Raw genomic sequence first — 16,636 nt, 5'->3', positions numbered from 1 at the left:
ATGATCTTACTTGACTGTACTGGTCTCAGATTGGTTTCCGCTCCACGTGAAACGAAATCCAATTATATTGAAGCAAACATACAAGAATACATGACGTAATGGTTACATCAGTTTTATTCTTATGATGAACAGATTATAATTACGCTGTGCTGTCTTCCAGCATCGTCATTATATCAGACCGGCGAGTGCATTGGTAGACGACATTCTTTGGAGGCAAACGACCGATCTGAATACTACACGGTTCGCGTTATAACATTGGCCCGATTTTGAGAGAAAAACATAGATAAAAATAATCTCAGGGACGTATGAATTAGAATGTGATTGATTAAACTGAGACTGACCGCTAACAGTGTTCGGCCATGACCCCCAAACAATCCCAGAAACAACTTCTCTCCAATACAGCCCGAAACTGCACTAAGAAATGCATACTAAACTCATGTGTAACGTGAATAGCAAGGAAAGGGATCTTCAAATGAAACACGGCTACTTAAGATGAAATTGACATAATTATTTCACAAAAGCACACATGTGACACTACACAGCTTATCTCGGTACCGCAGGACAGAAGGGAGAGAGGGAAAACAAGTCGCATTCCGCTTTTTTTTTATATCGTTAGACAAACGAGCGTACCTACTACATTTTGTTTCAACATTTAACTCAAAGATGCTTCTTTACAAAATAATCCATAAATAACTAGAAATACATCATCTCATTAGTACATCGTTTCTTTCAATTATATACAAATTTATTTTTATATGCAAAATTATTTACGATATTTTCTGGCGATAATTAAAACTAGGGCTACTTCTTTATACATTTATAACGTAACATTTCAGCACGCTATCTGAACGTTCGTGAAGGGATGTGGCGGGACCGCATGTGATGACCAGTTATGAAAGAAAATGCAGCACTATGGATGATCGGACATACAGCCACCTACATTGTTGAGAACAGCGATGCTACATCCTTTGAATATCTGTCCTACGTTGAAGGGGAATATTTTCGGTTGGCGCGGGTGACAATCATCGGAAAACATTTGGCGACATGCTGCATATCATGACCATGGAATCTGCTCAAGTACTCTTGATTGCTGCACTTAACCCATAACCGACACGCTATAGAAGAATTCCGTACAATGCTATAGCCTGTTCATGTGGGTGATATAGGTGCGAGACTAGTTGTAGAAGTGGGCAGCACAGGGGAAACAAGCACTTGGATCAAAGGCACTTCATTGAAAGTAGAAAAAAATCAAACGTGACATATGCTTAAATTCATGTGTCATCCTGACGATGACGATGGGGGCTATCGTCCAAAGCTCGCGATTTTATCCCGAATTGATGCGGCAAGAAAACCGAGAATGTTTTACATTTAAGTACCTTCGCGAAAGACTTTTTTCTCATGATGATTAAATTCAGTCCGCTATTTATCTTCAACTAAGGAATTTTGTTACTTACCAAGACAGAAGAACGACGAAATCCTATCTATTTCTTCATTTCCATATCATTATTTTAAAAAATTGGGCAGTTGGCAAAATGCTGCCCAAGCACTTCATTTGTGTATATGGGAGAATTTATCGAATTAGTAGTTACTTTATTATATAGAGTGGTGTGAAACATACAGATACATTTTACACTGTGACAGGGGAAAAAGAAGAAGAAGGTGCACCACAAACAACTTGTGCAGATTGGTCAAAAATTGAAATGAATGCAGATATCGACAGAAAATGCAAAATTGTAAACTTTGGTGGTCGATGAATGAATGTGTGACGCTGCAGAGCAATTTCAACGCGCAACTAGCGAAGTTAGTAAATGAGGGACATGTCGGCAGGAAAAAATACAATCTTTACGAATTTCATTCTGTGTACTCTTCTGGACAGCTACTATGCCTGGCAGACAGGTACGTAGACACTATATGCAGATGTCATCATTTGGGAGACTTGTTGGGCTGAAAGAAGGCAGTTGGAGTAATAGACGAATCGCTCGACATCTGAGGGGGAGTGATGCCACTATTTTCCTATGTTAGCAGGAATGGGTAAACAGTGGCCAAACATAGCATCAAGAAGGAAGTGCTTGACCTCGGGAGATGACAGAACGTGAGGTCAGAGCAGTCATCAGAGAGACACTCAGAGCGCCGGATTCATTATTATTGTCGAGCTGACGTGCAACTGGTACTTCATTTACTGCAGGGACCATTAACAGGCGGCTCACAGAAAGGGGCTGTGTTCACGTCGCCCCTGTACAGCATCAAGCTCGTATTCAGTGGTGTCGGGCACATTCGGCCTGGAATCCCATTGAGTCGAGTAGTCTTCAGTGATGAGTCCTACTTCGAACTGAGCCCCGAATACCAACGAACGCTTTTCTGGAGATGCTGCAGACAGTGATGGGATATCAAACAGACAGTCCCGCCATATGGGAGGACAATCAGGTGTTATCGTCTGGGGTGCTACTACATTTCCCAGTAAGTCCTCTTTAGTTGACTTCTGTGGAACACTTACAGCGCAGCGGTATGTCGACGATATTCTATGCCCCGTTTTGTTGCCCCACCATGGCCTGGTCATACTTTTCAGCAGGATAACGCCCGACGGCAAACGACAAGATTTTCTACTCATTTGTTTGTCTGTATATGTACATTACATCCACTGATATCCATCCCATTCTAATTCCTTCGTGGTATGTCGTTGTTTTTGTCTCAGAGTGTACACTAAATTAAGAGCAAAAAAAAAAGTGTCAACTTTTCTGTGGTGAATAACGCCACAGTGTTCTACAGCAAAATGCTATTCGAGAGCAGAGCGCAGTAGTACGTTTCTCTTAATTACAAAAAGTGATACAAATTCGGAACTATGCAAAATATGGCTACTTCGAATTGGAACGAAAGATACATTTTTCAAACGAGTCTGCCAGACTACATTAAGTAAATATATATTTCCCTCATAGTGGATTACTTAATATAGAAATCGTATGTAAAATTATTTGGGAGAAGAATCAAGTGCTTTTTTTTTTTTTTTTTTTTTTTTGTAGTGCATCTAGCAACGTGATGGATTTCAGATGTAAACTTCACAAAACTAATCCACACTGAGTGCAAAATAAATTTTTTTTTCTTCGTCCTGTCTCTGATTAATACTGCTGTCTTGTGAAGTTTATGTTATTCATAATAGAGTTGTGTAAGGGTTTTAAATTCTAAATCACGTTACATTTTTATATGTAGTATCATATCTTAGCATACTTTTACACCTGATCAGTTTCAGATGAAGCTGGGGGATGTTGTTAATACACTATATTTCATGTCTGAAGCACTGGCGTAATTACGGAGTTCGGCAGCAAGCACGGTGTTTTAACTTGTCAGACACAATCTTTCCTCCCGCCCCCCTCCACAACCCCACAAAAAGCTGAACAAGTCCTTCTGGGAGAGGTAGGGACAAATTTTTCGGAACAAGTGTTTAAGTAAACAAAATATAGTGTTTACAATTTTGTAAACAGTTATTATGAATGGATAGGAATATGTAAAACTCATTCTTGTAAATAACATAGTTTTAACTAGTTATTGATGAATCAGTACACATAACAAGTGTTCTTCTTATTGGTGGGTAAGTTCAATATGTAATTTAGAGTTATTGTAACTTCTTATGTCGCAAATTTTTTTTGCCCCATCAGAATCGATATCTTTAGCACCACTATTTTGCATCGACAAAATTGTCATACTACACTGTGGTGACAAAAGTCATGGGATATCCCCTAATATCGTATCGGATCTCCGATTACACGACGTAGTGCAGCAACACGACGTGAGATGGACTCAGGAAGTCGCTGGAAGTCCCCTGCAGAAATACTGAGCCTTGCTGCCTCTACAGCCATCCGTAATAGTGAAAGTGTTGCTGGAGCAAGATTTTGTACACGAACTGACCTCTGAATTATGTGCCATGGATGTTCGGTGGGAATAACGTCGGGCGGTCTTCGTGACTAAATCGTTTGCCAGAATACTTCAGAATGTTCTTCTAACCAATCCCGAACAGTTCTGGCCCAGTGATATTTTTGGTAGCACTAAGTCCGTGAATTAAGCCAAACGATCTCCAAGTAGCCAGACGTAGCCATTTCCAGTTAATGATCAGTTCAGTTGAACCAGAGGATACAGTCCATTCCGTATCAACACAGCCCAAGCCATTAAGGATGCATCATCACCTTGCACAGAGCCTTGTTGACAACTTGAGCCCATGGCTTTGTGGGGTCTGCACCACACTCGAACCCGTGGCACTGTCATAACGGATACTTTCGTCGTCCGTCCCACACTGATTTCTGTTATTGTTCCACGCAGTGTATCTTTCTGTTAGCACTGACAGCTCTACACAAACACACCTGCTCTCGGTCGTTACGTGAAGGCCGTCAGCCACTGCGTTGTGCGTGATGAGGAGAACGCCTGAAACTCGATATTTTCGGCACAATCTTGAAATTGTGGAAGTCAGAACACTGGACTCCCTAACCATTTCCGAAATGGAATGCCCCACGCGTCTAGCTCCAACTACCGTTCAGAGTTCAAAGCCTGTTACTTCTGGTCGCGCGGCCATAATCATGTCAGAAACCATTTCACATGAATCACGTGTTTACAAATGACAGCTCTGCCCATGCACTGCCCTTTTATGCCGTGTGTACGCGATACTATCGGCATCTGGATATGTTAATGACTTTTGTCGTGCTTGACTCATGGTAGACCAATGATAATATTAATTAGTTTGAATTTTAAATAACTCCTTTGATGTGACACTACTGAAACACACCAAGTTCAGAAAAACTTTAGCACCAAAATGAGGATGGGAACAGATTCGAAAAATCCGTATTCAAAAACGAACTATAAGAACCTTAAAGACGTCCAAAAATGGATTCTTCTTTCTGAACTTTGCCAGCTTGCAGAAATCTTCTCATGTGCGAAATTTCTGCGAGGATACGATCTTCAGAAATCTCATGATTATTGTCCACTAAACTTTTTACAGTCATTCAAAATTCCATCTCTGAGGTTTTAGCCAGATTCCTGGGTCCTAAAACTAGGAAACGATGTGATACACTTTCCATGGTTTTGCAATGTGTATCGACTACATTACGCTTGTTGGTTCTCTTCTGCTTATATTACTGTGCTATTTCGGATCCTTACGAGACAGGCTTGACAAAGGACATCGAAAAAGTTCAAAGACGGGCTGCGCCTATTCTATTATCGCGAAATGAGGGACAAAGTGTCATCAGTACGATGAGGTGACAGTTATTAAAAGCAAGTGGTTTTCCTTTTCGCCGAGTGGTTTTCACTGAAATCCAAATGCCACCTTTCTCCTCTGAACCGGAAATTATTTTGTTAGCAGGAAATTATCATCTTAGTAAAATAAGATAAATCAGTGCTCGCACAAATAGATTTAAGTGTTCGTTTTTCCCGCGAGCTTTTCGAGAATGGAACGGTAGTCAAATAGTCTGAAAGTGGTTCGATCAATCTTCGGCCATGCTCTTAAATGTGACCTGCAGAGTACTCAAGTAGATACAGATGTGCTTATTTTTCAAACCACTGTCAAGTGCGTGGAAGAAGCTACTTAGCGCTGTACAACGGTTGGGGAGACTGATATCAGACACCCTCCCCTCACCCCACCCCCTTGAAATCTTGATTGTGACGACACACTGATCAGTAACGTATCCTAAGGTATACGTTAGGGTAAAAGATGATAATTCGGTTGACTTTACAAATACCTAATAAATGTGGTGGTAACATATGGACCTATAGTTAACCTTACATTAATGTTCGTGCCATATTTAAATATACACAACACATTTTCCATCACAAGAAGTAAAAGTGCAAAGAAAATTGATAAAATGTGTATTAAATAATGGACAAGGTTCCGACGAGAATTTTGATGTGTATTACACGGTCATATATAGGAGCGATGGAGGGATATATACTGAGAGATGGAACACGTGTCGACTACGTAACTTATGGATTGTTTTTTCATTTAATAACTTATGAAAAAGGGGCATGTGATACTTAACAAGCTTCACTTTAATAAGTAAATTTCCAGAAAACATTTATTTCACAAGTTTTTGTGACAAGGAGTCAGATGTCAAGACTTTTTCATTCTTTTATAAATACTTACATCTTTGGTCACACACACATCATTTTTTCGTTTTACAAAGTAGTTTAGTAAAATATTTGCACTGCAAGTCAATATACAATGTATGATAGATTCAAGAGTGTGACCTTTTAAACAATGGAAACCAAGAAGTAAGTATTTTGGAACATTAATGGCTGCTTCTTTCACAAGCACATTTCTTTGATTTACTTGTTGCAGGAACAAATTTTTCCTTTTCTTTAAGAATTTTTTGTAGTGTTAAGTATACATAGGAAACACATGTGACTACATCACTGCTAGGGTATGTTAAACCCCCCTGTCATTTGCCATTATCAAATCATCTGCTTGTCTTGTTTCTTCGGATGTTACAAACCCTTCACAATATGGACAATTTATTTTAGATGCACTTGGTGTGAGCAATATAATGGAGTAATGGCCAAGTGTTTTCGTCTATTTCATCAACATCACTATCATCAACTACTACATTTAACAGCTCTGGGATGTCGATATCTTGAAAGCCTGGGATTCTACAACAGGCAGCATCAACATTATTAGGTCTAACAACATCACTTTAATACAAGAGAAAACATACTCTGGACCCTTAATTTTCCTTCTGTTTCAAATACCTGCTTAGCGATACATAGTAACTTCCCCCATTAAGTTGGCGGTATTTCCCAAACCTGTCCTTCAAACAGTCTGTCTGTATTTTCCCAAAGATCAAATATGTTCTCTTCTTCTCACACAGCCAGTATTCACTAAAATCAATAAAGGCTGCAGTAGTATGTTTGAGAGCAAAGTGTGTTTCTCTGGTCAATTTCTTTCCTCCATTGCAATCTTCCCATGAACACAACCACAAGAGAAAGTTTCTCAAAAAGTCATGAATATGTTTTGAATTGAGAGTAATGTGTTCTTGGTAAACATTTCTTAGCCTTTTACCCTTCAGCAGCGTTTCAACATTTAATATCAAACCACTGACTTATTATTTTTACAAATGTGGCAATACTCTCCCAGTTTTCAAATTCTTTCTTGCACCTAGTTGTTGCATTGCAACAACTGTCATGTTATTAAAAATACGCAATGCTAATTTCACATTTTGCCATTCAAAAGAATTTGGATATGGTGACTTAAGTGTTAAAGTGCTGCCGTACTGCAATAGTTCACCTTTTTCTAGTAAATGTAGTTCCTTCAGTGCTGTAACAGAAGCAAGACCTCCCTTCAAGCCATCACTAAAAGAAGGAAAGCACAAAATTTCGTCCTTTTCGTTACCCCAGTTGCCCCGTTTACATTTTAAAATGCGTACAGTATCTACAAAATAGTAAATTGGGCGGTCTGCAGAAGTCTGCTCAGGATGAACATATTTTATCTGTACACTAGGAGGGAGGGGGGGGGGGGAAGAAAAGTATGAAATAGCTTGCTTATTAATAGCATTATTGTCAGCTACTACTATTACCTCAAATCCCACTGCTTCTAGTTTAATTGAATTGTGTGAACTGGGAGAATATGCACCACATCTTTGTACACTGAATCCATACTCTGGATCATAAAAACATAAGCACTAGTTGCACACAAAACCACATCTGTGTTAAAAGCACCACCTACAACATTGCCACCTTTATAGTCAAGTTGTGACTTTAAATAAATCTCATCCATCAACAGGACAGTTTTATCATTCACAGATAAAGCACCAACTTTTTGTGGTATGTAACTGAGAAACAACTCACTCTCATGCTCAATGATTGGGTTAGTTGGAATTTTACTCCAAAGTTTTGACAAAGTACTGGGACCGGGAATGGAAAAATTACAAGCACTCCTCAAAAACCCATATGCATGTGGACTGATAGAATAAGGTAATGACCATAAAATCATTGAAACACTCCCGTACCTAATCTGTGTTGGACTATTAAATCTTGGAAATGAAACTTGTTCCTTCAAAAATTTAATTTTATGCTCACTTTCTGGTAATTTTTATTACATGTTTTCCAAAATGTCTTCAATGCAAGACAAACTTGCCTCAAATGGAGCCTCATGTATATGAAACATCACATACAACTCTTTCAAAATATTGCTAACTGTACCAGTATCACTTACTTGGTTTGATAATTTAATCTTACCAGCACAATTTAGCTCAGCTTCCTTCACAAATGCACTTAACACTAAATCACTATTTATAACATGACACACAACACTTACATAAGGAGCATCCTTTAACACCCGTGACCCAGTCACTGTGCTTTTCACAATCAGATAATTTTGATTTAAAATCTTCTAAACTAGCAAATGAACTCTTCTCCATCATTTTTTGTGTGATCCCACACTCTGCTCAATGACTTTCTCAAGTGCTTGGTTCCCCAAACGTTCGCGACCCTCTGGATCTTCTCGAGCTGGTGCTTGTTTTGAAGATAAATACGTAGAACATCCTAGCAACTTTGATGGTACAGCATCTGTAAATGGAGAGAGATAAACATGAGATTCGAATAGCAATGTTTATTGATCTTAGACATTTAACAATATCGTAAGAAAATTAAGGAACCTGTACTTTAATCTGTAAACTGATTACAAGTACCCTTTACGATGAATTTTCACGAACGTTTCTTTAAACGTGGACGGTCCAAAGGTGCTGTAAACTGTAAAGAGTTTGCCAGTTTTGGGTCGTAAGCACTGGTAATTTTCTCAATGACGTCTGCAGTGAAATGCAGTTCACATATCTGAAAAGAAGCATATATTTCACTGTTAACGTAAGGCAGAATGTAAACTGACAAATGAAATCTAACTGAGGACTGCATAAAGTGAGCTTAAAAGTATTATGCTTCGTTATAGATAAGCTATTGATTTGAATATTCAGTTCTGTGACATAGCAGTATTAAAAAGGGTAACAATATAGAAATAAATTTAAATTACAGATACTTACAACGAACTGTTTACTGGGTTCCCAGTCATTCCTACGAACTGCAGCGATCCGTTTCAATCTTAATGCTTCATCAGACGGGAATGAAAAGACGCTAACTTTTAAACCGTTGTCGTAGTTTCCCCTACAATAGGGCATACAGCACTTGCATGGCATTTAGAGCAGATGCTCAATAAAAATCCGAATCGCATATGACAGTGAGAACAAGATTTCCGTCACAAATGTTACAAAAACAAAGTCATGCTTTCAGTCATTGCTACGAAAACAAACCAATGCAGTGACCACGCTTCCAAACGTGAAACACCACTTCTACCACAGATAGCACTGTTCAACTGCAGAACGCTAACGTCACAGCTCCCACAGAATTGTGTGCGTAAGCTTTGTTTTTAGGTGTAGTTGCTACAATGCGACTCGTTTTCGGCCAGTCACGAATTGCAGACGGAGCTGAAATGATCGCCATATTTTCTGAGGTGGCGCCTCGCAGTGACATCTGTTGGCAGCGCCTAGCAACACTGAAGTATTCAAGCGCTGCTTATTTTACTTTACAAGTTCAGCACGAAAATATTGAGAGTAAGAAACAATTCCGTATTCATATCAAGTATTTATTTCTATACTGCTAATAAAATAGCAATAACCACCCTCGCCCTTGGTATGTCTGTGAAGAATATATTTCATACCCACAAAATTTCTTGGTAAAGTATTCTTTAGATATGGTAACTTTCTCCTGTAACCTATATTACTCAACTTTTAATGATTCCATTTTTGAAAGGTACGGATTGTATATTCCGTCCCTATATAGGAAGCCCAAATTGAGTGTCGGTATCTCTTCAGTGCTTTACTATACGTGAAATATATCTTCTCCTTCCAACATTTGTCTTATCAACTGCAATATGGTTTGCTAGTGCGTTATGGGGCTGACGTATTTGTATATATCCCTCTCTCTCCCAGTAATTCCCAACAAGCAACTCCTCAAGCTAAGAGTCAAATCGGGTAGACTGGTAGTATTTCCAAACTTCGACTTTCGAAGAAGTCGGAAACTTAGTTTTAAACCTATATCGAGTTTACAGTAAAGCAACCACCTTTCTTTTATTTTCGTGTTTATCTTCCTTGTCTGCCCAGTCTGTAAATTTCATCGATTTAATGGTTGCATGATAGTTTAGTTTTTTGTATGAAATTCCAAGGGTACTATCGCCTTCCCTCGCTCCAGTATTTAAATTACAGTAAGCCTTTCTTTCGTCGACGGCGCACAGCTTTGGAAATCCAGGCAAGTAGATCCTATTTAGTAATGGGCTTTGTGGTATTGTGAGTTCTAAGGGACGAAAAGCGGAACACAAAATTGTTAGAGAGAAAACAGGAAATGTAATCGGTTAAAATGATTGTGGCTAGAATATCGTATTTTCCCATAGCATATAAATGTATAGGATCTGTTTAGACTGTGACGTATGTACTAAAGCTGCACGTGAAGTGTTGTACTCATGAACGTTATAAACGGCAGATTTAGTTTCATAGCTGTGTTGTATGCAACTTACTACTGTTGTAGTGGCATCCGTCATATCCATTCCTGAACAAAAAACAACAAGTGATAAATTTTACTAAAATTACCACACTATCTACAATAAACAACACTATATTAAGCTTAACACAAAAACGTTAACTCAATGAAACGAATTCCACTACAAACACAGCCGACACTCGAACAATTCTGGATAATGAGCAAAAGCAAACTGCGCCCATTACAGCACACAAACGAAAACCCTGAACACACCACAAGAGAGCACAACAAACCACAACACGACGACATCTACAAACACGCCACACTCACAAGGCAAACTCCGCGCCGTCATGACGTCACACGACAACACCCGTACGTCACGGGTCAAAGCCGACGCGTGGGATCGGACGCTTCTGTCGTCCCCTCTCAGATTATATTAGTGAATTATATAAGAAAACTTTTGTGGTTGTTGTTGAACGCTTTTGTGAACCTTTGGCAGACTTAGTGATAAACAATTGTTATGTTTTCTTCTAAATTTTGATTAAAATAACCTCATGGGTGGCAGACAGCTGTGGTGGTGAAGAGTCATTCATTATTTACATCGTTCCACATGAAATGAGCAAGAGTTGCGCATGCAATGCAAATAGAGCAAAACATACGTTCAGATTTATTGTTGTCATTGTCAGCAGCAGTGGGAAGTACATCAGTGGGGATTGTGGATAGAGCAACAGTTGGCTCTCGCCTTCCTGTGCATTGTACTGCAGCTGAGAAAGCTGTGTGGTGCCTAAAAATCAGTCATTATAGTGGGCACATAGGTGTCAAGAAAGAACAGCAGTTGGCTGACTCTTAGTCACTCCCACAATCACAGTTACTTTAATCAAGGGGTAGTGTGGTTGTGAAAAAATCATTCCATGCTGAAATTTGATCTGCACTATCAATACAAGACAGAAATATAACTTTTGTGTAAACTTTGCATCCTTAACTAAGATTTAACAAAGTTATGTATTATGGTATGAAGATATTTGAGAAGCTCCCATCTAACATACTACAAGAAATTAGTTATCTCAGGAAATTCAAAGGAAAATTTAAAAAATACCTCAGTAGTGACTCCTTCCATTGATTGTCTTAGTGCAAGGATTTCATTCCTACTTTAGGTGGATCGCAGGTAGTGTGCTGTAAACTGTCCTATGTAATTACATATGTAGGTTACCGTTTTTTCTAAAAAATTCTTGATTAATGAACTAAATATCATGTTTCCTATAAGGCATCCTGAAGGTAACTAATGTAACTGAAGTAGCAGCAGCTTTCTTTCTAATTCACTAGAACACATTTAACTGGCATAAAAAGAACTAGCATTAAGCAGTATTGTGATAGTTTCTTGTTAATATAGTGTACAGCTTAAAAAATGTTTGGTTGTCTTTTGTTAATGTTTACCTTCACTTACTCCCTGTAGATTCACTTCCTTGGTGGTAGAGTAGAAGAAATTTCTATTCCTTTTCACCTTCTTGGTGGGATGATGAATGAGTAGAATAAATTTCTATTCTTTTGAAATTGTGATGGTTTATTTATGTCAAGAAATGTTAGTAAATGTATATAATGTGAAGGTGATATTAGAACACGTACCTATATAATGAGTGTCGGTAAATCCGTAGCATCACTATCTTCAGCTGTCCAGTTGCAGTGTGAATGCAATACATGATCAGATTAGCTGACTAAATGTGCCACCATTTAACAACTTAATATGTAGTTAAATGTAGGAGTTTTTTGAAAATGATTGCACCTAATTGGCCACAGAGTTGTGTATTCTACATACAAAATTCATATTGCTGATCAGTACATACATAATTCTTTTCTAATTTGACATGTATTACTGTTATTCTAATTTGACATCTAATGATGTTATTCCACTCACGTTTGTTCTTTCCATTACTGCCAGGTTCTATCTTAAAATATGCAATAATTCATTCAATATATCTCTGATGTATTTTCAGAAACACATTGCAAATCCAGTACCACAACAGAGTGACTACAGGATTTCACAACCAAACGTTCTCTGCCAACACCCTATATTTTCTGGGATGGTTACTAGAGACAGGCAACAGCCAGTACCCAAGATCATTATTTTTATTTTACCATCTGTGTCAAATTAATGTGTCTGGTAATATATTAATAATGTTATATCACTGTCTGTAGTAGTATCATAGATACACTTTAAGAAAATGAAATGGTTTACATTCCACTGTGAAAACCCATGTCATAAAATGTTTACTGACGTGGATGATACGTGTATCTCTTGTGTTGGAGTTACTGTTGCAGTGAATGTGATTTTTTAGTATGACATGTTAAAAACAACAGCAGTAAAATAAATTTGTTTATTGCAAAAGGAGTTACCGGTATGTCTTTTACATATGTTGTATTGTCCCATCTTATACATGTGTTGTTCACAATCCCTGCTCCCGTCCCCACCCACAGAAAGTAATTACAGAATCGTGAATCTGTGTTGTGATTGGTTCTGCATGGAATGTTGTTATATTAAATTATTCAAAATTTGTTTGCTTACTGTGAACTATTAGACATCAGCTGTACTAGGTATATTAGTGACATGTGAAAATTTGTGCCAGAGTGCAACTTGAGCCTCATCAAAGATTCACTTTGAATATATTTAAAAGACGGTATAATGAGCTAATTGTAACACATTCGGCCAGTGATACACAGCTTCCTATTTGGCATGTGTTCAGTTCTTTTTCTTTGATTCATTCCATGCATCACCTCTCCTCTGCTTGTAACTTCAGATTGATCAGTCTGTGAGAGTACATAATGGGTTATGAAAATGAACACTTATTTACAACAGTTCCTACTAGATAAGTTCAGTTTGGTTTGACCTTATGGATGTGACATGATCTCGAATAAAACAAGTTGAAGTAGTAACAGTTATGACCAGTGCTTGATTTATAAAAAAGAAGAGGTACCAGTACTTTGGCTTGTCAGAGGTATCAGTATGGCATACCATCACATATCGAGCACTGGTTATAACAACCAAAGCAGTTGTTTGGTTTAGAATAGTGATGGCAGTAACTGTACCTGGATTGCTTCGTCTTGTCACAGCAATGAAACATGAAGATATGTGTTAGACAGTTTTATGAAAAGGATAGTTGCTACCCACCACAAAGTGGAGTCGCTGATTCGCAGATAGGCACAACAAAAAGACTGTCAAACACAGCTTTCAGCTAAACAGGTCTTCATTAGATTTAAACAGCACACAACACAACACACAAACACAACATTCGCAGATGCGGCCACAGTCTCTGGCTGCCAAGGGAAGACTTTTAGCGTCTTGCACTGCTGCTCACATTCTGGCCTTGGCAGCCAGATGCTGAGGCCAGGTATGTGTGTTTGTGTTTACGCACACTGCCGCTGCCACTCAAAGAAACTGATATACAAAATAGGTCTCATGAATTTTTGTGTGGTGGAGGGGTTGGAGGCAGAGGGGAAAGTTTGCACTGCTCACATGCAAAAATCTATATTAGTATGTATTAATTAAGAAATCCCAACCTAATCATTTATCTGCCACTATAGATTTAGCATTGCGTTAACATACCAGAATTAAACAATAATTTGAAAGTGATGAATAAAATCAGAATATTTTGTGATTGGCTCTGTATGGGACCTGATACCTGTCACATTCATCTTTCTTTGTTGTAATATATATGGTTACACTGATGCAAAATTTCAGAAAGAGTACACAAGATGAAAACTCCATAAAACAAGATTGATGGAAAAAAGGAAGTTAACTGTTTAGTATTTCAAAACTAATCACCATAGCTGTGAATACATTTACGCCCCTGTGAGACAAGATGGTCAATCGCTTCATGGAAAAATGTTTGTGGTGTACTATGAACTCTTGGTGTGAACCAAATGAATGACCAAGAATGGTTCTTTAGGGCTCCAAAAATATGGAAATCACATGAGGAGAGATTGGGACTGTATGGAGGTTGTGTGAAAGCTTCCCAGACAAAACTCTGCATCATAGTTTAAGCAGCCTGCCAGTAAAATGCCTGCCAGGACTGTATAGAGTATGTTGCAGAAGTTTTGCTGGGAAACACATATTCTCCATGAAGTCCCAATCTCTCTCCATGTGATTTCCATATTTTTAAAGTGCTGAAGAAAGACATTCATGGCTGTCCCTTTGCTTCAGATAAAGAGGTGTGTGTCTGGCAACATTTTTCCACAAAGGCGTTGACCATTGTAAGGCAATTACAGTGGAATAAATGTGTTAACAACTATGGCAAGTACTTCACTATTAATGAGTAGTTTACTTACATTTTTCCACATTTTTCATATTTGACTGCCCTTGTATGCCACTCTCTTAAGTTTGCTTTTGTAGCTCTGTGTACTACGTACACAAGTACTCTATTATTATTTTACAGCATTTTTTTTAATGCCATGTTCCCTTCATGATCTTGCAGCTGTGTGCTGGGTTAAAGCTATCCCAAATTTGGTAGGTTTTCATAATGTAGCTAGATTTATCTGCAGTGCTAAAGCAATCAACAGTAGCTTCAGAAACACTGATTGACATGAATTCACCATTTTGGATTTGAGAACTGTAGACTCACTTTTATAAGGTGTGAACAGTAGAATACGTACTTCTATTTTACAGTTGACGAACTTGATACTTGTAAAGTTGGAGTAACTGCATTTTGTATACATCTACTACTTAGATAACTTTCTTATTTCTTTTTTTTATATTCTACTGGTTGTGGATGTACCACATTTGCACAAAGCACCAAAATTCCTATTTAAGTGATGTTTCAGTAAAATTCATTATCTGTCAGTTTAACTGAGTTCTGCTAATGTAAACATTGTATGTGTTCTTTTAAGAGAAATCTGTAATTTGCTTTATTCAGAAGCCATATGCTCAGGAACATATTGTGAGCTAACAATTGTTTATTTCCAGAATGACTTAAATTATTTGAAAGCCCTCATTTCACTCTATCAGTAAACATTTTATTATTTGTAAAAATTAATTAACTAAAATGTCATTCATAATTAAATTTCCACACACTGAAAATAATATTATTATTTGGACCTCTGCAAGCCTTCCTGCACTTCAATGCTGCCATCCAGCTTCTCAGCCTCTATACAGACAAATAGCCTCACATAACTACTGAAGCTCCAGTTACGCAGTATTTCATTCTATGGAATTTCTATATTTTTTTTGTTTGTTTAATTTAAGCAGTATATTTTCCACCTTCATTTGAATTGTAAGGAAATGGAAATCCATCATTCTGGCAGAAACAGCTGTGCCACATATGACAGCTGAGGAAACTCGGGAAAGGAAAGCAGATAAATTGAAATAAATAATAGTCATAAAATCATACATGAACCATGGATCTTGCCATTGGTGGGGAGGTTTGTGTGCCTCAGCGATACAGATGGCCATACCGTAGGTGCAACCACAACAGAGGGTTATCTGTTGAGAGGCCAGACAAACATGTGGTTCCTGAAGAGAGGCAGCATCATTTTTAGTAATTGCAGGGGCAAGACTCTGGATGATTGATTGATTTGGCCTTGTAACACTAACCAAAACGGCTTTGCTGTGCTGGCACTGTGAACAGCTGAAGCAAGGGGAGACTACAGCCGTAATTTTTCCTGAGGGCATGCAGCTTTACTGTATGATTAAATGATGATGGCATCCTTTTGGTTAAATATTCCGGAGGTAAAATAGTCCCCCATTCGGATCTCCAGGCATGGACTACTCATGAGGACATCATTATGAGGAGAAAGAAAACTGACATTCTACGGATCAGAGCGTGGAATGTCAGATCCCTTAATCGGGCAGGTAGGTTAGAAAATTTAAAAAGGGAAATGGATACGTTAAAGTTAGATATAGTGGAAATTAGTGAAGTTCGGTGGCAGGAGGAACAAGACTTTTGGTCAGGCGAATACAGGATCATAAATACAAAATCAAATAGGGGTAATGCAGGAGTAGCTTTAATAATGAATAGGAAAATAGGAGTGCAGGTAAGGTACTACAAACAGCATAGTGAACGCATTATTGTGGTCAAGATAAGACACGAAGCCCTTGCCTACTACAGTAGTACAAGTTTATTGCCAACTAGCTCAGCAGATGATGAAGAAATTGATG

The 16,636-nt window shown here is 38.2% G+C and overlaps 1 long non-coding RNA gene across 1 annotated transcript; it reads right to left on the bottom strand.

Moving 5' to 3' along the window:
- Window positions 1-6,068: 6,068 nt before the first annotated feature.
- On the bottom strand, window positions 6,069-9,452 carry LOC124720087. Its single transcript, XR_007006058.1, has 3 exons — window positions 9,003-9,452; window positions 8,658-8,799; window positions 6,069-8,535 (listed from the first exon to the last, which is right to left on the bottom strand). It is a non-coding gene; the product is annotated as an uncharacterized LOC124720087 (long non-coding RNA).
- Between the last annotated feature and the right edge of the window lie 7,184 nt (window positions 9,453-16,636).

This window comes from Schistocerca piceifrons, chromosome 11 (assembly GCF_021461385.2).
Source record: "Schistocerca piceifrons isolate TAMUIC-IGC-003096 chromosome 11, iqSchPice1.1, whole genome shotgun sequence".
In the NCBI taxonomy this organism is placed as follows: Eukaryota; Metazoa; Arthropoda; class Insecta; order Orthoptera; family Acrididae; genus Schistocerca; species Schistocerca piceifrons.
Note: the sequence above shows the minus strand (reverse complement) of the source record. Positions and strands in the feature narration are given on the sequence as shown.